This window comes from Lactuca sativa, chromosome 6, assembly GCF_002870075.4.
Source record: "Lactuca sativa cultivar Salinas chromosome 6, Lsat_Salinas_v11, whole genome shotgun sequence".
Lineage (NCBI taxonomy): Eukaryota > Viridiplantae > Streptophyta > Magnoliopsida > Asterales > Asteraceae > Lactuca > Lactuca sativa.
The window spans coordinates 93705649-93712502 of NC_056628.2; positions in this window are offsets into that span (position 1 = coordinate 93705649).

Sequence of the window (6854 nt, forward strand, 5' to 3'; positions counted from 1 at the left end):
TCAAACTTGTATTGATACTGTTAAATTTTTACGTGAACAAATTGATTTATTGCGTAGAGAGAATGAGGACCTTAAGTATGAGGGGTACAACCTTAGGAACGGCCAAAGACCATTAAAAGAAAAATTAGAGGCCAAGACTAAGGATTTTAGGAAATTGCAAGATGATTATAGTAACAAGTGTGTCAATTATAAGTATCTTGAGAAAGAACTTGCCGTTGTGATTGCCGAACTTGACGCATTAAAAATTCATTTTATAAATGTTGATTTTAACTTTTAAAAATTTGATGTGTCAAGTAAGAGAGTCACAGCCATAATAGAGCACCAAATGAAATGGAAAGACAAGAAACAAGTAGGTGTAGCATATGAGAGCGTCCCTCCTCCATTCAATCACAATTATACTCTACTCCATTGACTCAGGAAGAAATTGACAGAGAAACATTTATTGTGCATGGCAAGCTTGCTATACTCGTGACGGAGAGTAGCTCTAGGGAAAATTACACTAACGTTTCTACTTCCTACGCAGATTCACCTTTAAGTCAGGGCAAGCAGGCAACAGAGGAGAATGTGTCTGATAATAATAGTGTGCTAAAGTCTGATGTTTGTATTTCAAACACTGATGTTTTTGTTTCTAAAACTGATGCTTTGGTTTATGATAATTCTTTGTCAAATTTTGATGTTTCTGTTAAAAACACATCCACTACATCTACACCTGTCACACAACCTGATTCTTGCACACGCACATGTGGGAAAAATAGGGGAGTAAATAAGAGCACAAAACAAGAAAAAGGTGGTACCAGTTTTCATGATAAAAAGCAAATATGTTTTAACTGTGGAATTGTCGGTCACATCGCTCGCAATTGTCTTATGTTGGGTAGCAGATTTAATTTGTATTGCGTCTAATGGGCTCAGTTAATAGTCCAAGTTTTGTACTCCGGTTTGGGCCTGTCCAACCGTGAGCTGATAGGGTTTAGTATATAATAATGTGCTTGCATGCATATTAGGTTAACGATTGAAAACAATCCAGAATACGATTGATAGAATTACGATAGCTTTATAGATTTCTTCATCGTTCTTGTAAACCCTTAATCCTCTACAGTAGAAGTTCTTTATCGAGCTCTTCTGAGGGTTGTTGATTAATCATTCGACATCTTTGATCCATTCTTGTGTTCGTATTGTTTTCTGATTTATTACTTTACCTGTTTTAAAGATCTAATCGATCTTCAAGTTAGTTTTTAACTTATCAATTGGTATCAGAGCAGGAGGCTGTGTAATCGATACACTTCTTTTCTGTGAAAAAGGTTTCGATTAGGGTTATTCCGCATTTATTGATATTTATTGAGCCGTCATCTCATAATTGACGTATCTCGATATTTATTATTTTGCCCTAATTCGATATATTACAAGTCTGATCTTTGAACAGGTTATTCGATCAATTATGGACGAGTCGCAATCCAATCCCATTAATATTTCGAACAACATTGGATCAACAACGAAGATTCCCATCTTGTACACCCATGATTATGAAGTCTGGGCGCATCACTTTGAAGATTATGTTATAGGATCTGAGGATAATGGATACCTCATCTGGGAAGCAATCTTTACTGGACCTTTTTCTCATTCAGCAACTTCAAGGATTATTAAAACTCAAAAGGAGTATAATGATCTTCTGAAAGACGTTAAAGATATTGCGCAAGACGGAAAAGATAAATTTCAGTGCAATATCAAAGCGTTAAGATTGATCAAATTCGCTCTTCAATCCGATACTTTTAGGCTGGTGAGTTCATGCACAACTGCAAAAGAGATATGGGACAGGCTACGTGAATTGTACTCTACAGACGAAGATCTTGAACACTCCATTCAAACCTTACTCTTGTCCGAGTTTGGTGAATTCAAGCAAGGAGCCGAAGAAACAGTGACTCAAACGTTCGATCGCTTCAATCATCTTCTTAGCAAGATGATCAAACACTACATCGAAAGGAAGCTTATTGAGCAGAAGGTTACGTTTTTGAACGGACTCAGATCTGAGTGGAGAGTAGTTGTTTCCACAGTTAAAGCACACGAGCAATTCAAATCCTATTCTTTGGCGAAACTGGTGGGCATCCTAAAATCTCAAGAAAAGATCGTGTTACAGGAGAAAAATGTGGTTTCAAGCCTAGGTTCGTTGGCCCTCCTATCCAAAAGCAAAGCAGTGATGGAGGACGAAGACCTCAACTTGGATGACTATGACCTCACTTCTGAGGACTATGTAATGATGGTGTCAAACCCCAAGAGGTTCATCAAGAAGAGATTCCCCACTAACAAGAACAAAAATTGGCAGGGGAGTTACAGTTCTGAAAAGGTCAAAAATGAACCAAAGGCTGAAGAGTCAAAGAAGAAACCGAAGGCTGAAGGAGATTCGGGAGTGAGCTGCTATTATTGTGGAGGAAAGAACCACTATGCAATAGATTGCGTCCTCAAAAAGATGGCAGAAAAGGATGAGGAAAAGGATGAAGAAGCTTTGTTGCAGAAAAAGCTAGATGAAATCAGGAAGAAGAAATCTACTGCTAACCCTCCTATGAATGCGTTAATTATGCAGGGTTCGGTAGCTGATATGAGTTCGGTGGCGTGGAGGTCTGGTCAACCGACTCTGAAGATGATGAAGTGAGGAAGCCTTCTTATGGAAAGGCTTATGTGGCGAAAGAAGAGAGCAGTGGAGGAAGATGCTTGATGGTGTCCGACGTATCTCAGATGAGGGGATACAATACTGATGGTGGGAATGATGACACGAAGGAGCAACAGAACTTGTGCTTTACAGCCAAACCGCTCAGCGTGCAGTTCAACGAGCTCGATGAACTGATCAAGAAGGTACAATCAATTTTTGTCTCATTTAAAGTCCCACGATGCTCATATGAAAAAGAATTAAAAAGTGTTAATTCAGGAATTTGTCATCTAGACATTAGTCTAACTCAAACTCGAGTCACCAATTCTAACCTAACTGACCAATTAAGCAGGGTGTCTTCGAAGAGTGAGGAACGGCGGATGTGGATCGAACTGAAGGAGTCGGAATTAATCAAAATAAAAGACGAAAACATTTATTTACAAAGAGACAATTTAAAGCTTTTGAAACAGCGAAATGTTTTTTGTTTGATTGCAAAACGACTTTACACTAATATTACTCAGCTTCATTTGGATTGTGAAATAAGACAAAAGATTCATCGCATGATTTTACCCTTCCTTGAGTTTAAGGAGGATGAAATTGATGCTGAAGCGTATAATTGTGATATTGTTATTTCATCTGAGGATGTTAATCCGACGTACATGTATGGACTGGACAAAATCGAATCTTTTATTAAGTCCAAGGACCATAAGGACATGCTTAAAAACCTATTGGATGAAAATGATAAACTGAAACTGAGAACCGAAACCATACAAAAATTTGACTCTTTAAACGCCAACTTGAGCTCAGAAAATAAAATTGATGTTGAAAATGCATCTGAGCTTAATGAGGACGACAATATGAGTGAAATTTCTGTAGAGGACACAGTTGACTGCTCAGAATTTGTCAAGAGTGAATCCGAAAACCACAAGAATCTTATTTCAGAAAATTCAGTGGAGTTCGCTCGTATGTCCCAACAAAAGTCCCCGATTCTTGCAGAGAAGGCAGTAGTATATCAGAAAGTAAGAACCACTCCAAATCAAGTGTACAAGGTCACAGGCGTAACCGAACATCAGACTGCTGAACTCATAGCTATTGTAAACGAAGACAATGCTGATGGCTATGACGAATTCTTCTGGTCAGCTCCCATTGACAATGCTGATGAAACGGTAGGTTTGTCTGAAAGAACTTCATGGAAAAGCAAAGGCAGATATGTGCCAGAACCCTTGAATAAACCTGATAGCTTCGATGTGCCAAGTACTAGTGGTACGAAAGATATTCCTCAGGAAAAAGGAATTCCTGCAAAAGAAGTCACATCCCCAAGTGAAACCTCATCTGTTCAGAGTGAACCAGCTAAAGAAAAACAAAAACCGAAAGCTAACATCCATCATCAACCGAAGCAGATGAGAGATCAAAAACGTCAAAGGAATCAGAGATACAGGAAGAATCTCTTTGAAAGAAAACAGTTTTGGCAATCTCAGAATGCCTATTTCTCACATCAAGATAGGAACTTAAAGTCAGAGAAGAGTCATGTTGAATCACAAGAGAGCAACAACAACCGAAAGCAGAGGTTCGGTTCGAAGAAAAACATCAACCGAAAGCAAAGGTTCGGTTCAAAAAATGATTTCAACCGAAAGCAGAAGTTCAGTTCAGAGAACTACATCAACCGAAAGCAAAGGTTCGGTTCTGAAATCAAAAGAGATCAAAACTCTAGGGTCGGTCCTACTGATGATCAAAAGCAAAAGGGTCACCTAGAGTCTCCAGCCAAGAAGTCATCTCAATCTAAGCTCTCTCATTCTAACTCGTCTAATTCGTCAAACTCTTCTAACTCTTCTTCACCTCGTTCTAAATCACATTCTGTTCACTCTCAAAAACCTCAATCGTCAACTGAACCGAAAGGAAAATCAAAGGTTTCATCAGTTAAACCAGAGTCCAAACCAACAGTAACAAATCCCAATAAAATTAAAGTTTTCACCATCAAAAGGAAAGATGAAACAACACTAATAAAAAGAACATACCTTGTTGACATCTCTCTTACTATTCCTGTTCCTGTGAAAGGCTCACGAGGACCCAAGAAACTTTGGGTTTCTAAATCTGCTTAATTTTTGCAGGTTATCAGTGACGAGCAGTTTGACGAAGAATGGTACATTGATAGTGGCTGCTCGCGTCACATGACAGGAAGGAAGGAAGAGCTAAGGGAATACAGATCTCTTTCAAATGGTGGAAATGTCAAGTTCGGGAACAACTCCTTCGGCACCATAAAAGGCTTCGGAATGATTACAAACGGTGATTTCACTATACAGAAGGTTGCATATGTGGAAGGATTACAACACAATCTCATCAGTGTATCTCAGCTTGTTGGAGGTACCAGTCTAAAAGTCTCATTCGATGATGAGGGCTCTGAAATAATTGAGAAGAAAACGAAAAGAGTTATTCTCAAATCGGAGCGTAAAGGTGAAATGTTTCCTCTAAACCTCAAACCCATCAAAGGAAACCCAGCCATCTGCCTGTTATCCAAAGCACAATCTGATGAAAGCTGGCTGTGGCACCGAAGGCTCTCTCATCTCAACTTTAAAGACATCAACAAACTTGTCACTGGAGGTCATGTTCGAGGTCTTCCATTGCTCAAGTACGATAGAGATCATTTGTGTGCTGCATGTGAAATGGGGAAGCAGAGTCGTCAAAGTCATCCATCTATAATAAACACTAAAGTTGTTGAATGACTAGAATTACTTCATATTGATTTGTGTGGTCCATCATCTATCGAAAGCATCAGTGGTAGCAAGTATATTCTTGTTATTGTTGATGACTTTTCGCGTTTTACATGGGTGTTCTTTCTGAAGCTTAAATCTGAGGCGACTCATAAGCTAAAGGTGTTCATCAAGCAGATTGAAGTACAGCTGAAGAAGGTCGTTCGCAACATCAGGAGCGACAATGGTTTGGAGTTCAAAAATAGAGAATTCGAAGAATTCCTGGCAGAAAAGGGAATCAGTCACAACTTCTCAGCTCCCTACACACCTCAACAGAACGGAATTGTCGAAAGACGAAACCGATCTTTATGTGAAGCAGCCCGAACCATGCTAAGTTTCGCTTCCTTACCTCTTTATTTTTGGGCTGATGCTATTTCTGCTGCTTGTTTTACACAGAACAGGTCATATCTCAACAAGCGCTTCACTCTCACTCCTTATGAGATCATCAACAACAGGAAGCCAAATGTGAAGTTTTTCCATTTGTTCGGTTCACGGTGTTTTATCTTCAATTCTAAAGAACACTGAAACATGTTTGATGTCAAAGCCGACGAAGGGATATTTCTGGGCTATTCTCTCACTTCTAAAGCGTACAGGGTATTAAACAAGCATTCGAGGGAAATAGAAGAAACTTACTACGTGACTTTTGATGATAGCTATGTCAAAAAGCTAAAAGCCAACGAAGACACAGCTGGAGAAATCTTTCCTCAAAGTGGCCAAGTCACAGCTTCGATCGCTAATCTATTCGAGAAGTTCATGGAGCTGTTTGATGAACCAGAGGAGGCCACTCTCTCTGAAGCCAGTGCAGCAGACAACAAGGTAGATCACATGAAGCAAATTATTGAAGACGCTGCAAGGAGAATGAATGAAGGAAGATCAACTTCTGACAAGCCTCTATCACCCAATGCTTCAGTTGAGGGGGAGAATCCACCACCATCATCCCAGCCGAGCTCACAAGTTGAGGGGGAGCTAAGGTCTCAAACTACTCCTGATAGCACTTTGCCAACTGAAAGTACCACACCAACCGAAAGTGCCTCTCCATCCGAAGGTGCATCAACGCCCGAAAGCTCAGCACCACAAGAAACCCCTGTAGTTCAAGATTCTCAAGACATTCCAGTAAGATCATCTATCGAGGGGGAACATGCTGATATGTCTTACGACTATGAAAGCCAGTCCGAACCAGAAGAAATGATAAACGCTGAATTAGATCCAACCTTTGATCCAAACTACCCTCCTCTCATCAAATGGACCAGAGATCATCCTGTCTCTCAAGTTGTTGGTGATGTATCTGAAAAAGTTCTGAATCGATCACAACTCAAGGCAAAACAGACTTCCTTGTTTTCAAAAGTCGAATTCTGCATGTTTAACTCATTCGTATCAAAAGTTGAACCAAAGACAGTTAACATTGCTCTTGATCACTCCGATTGGGTTCAAGCTATGCAAGACGAACTAAATGAATTCGAAAGGAACAA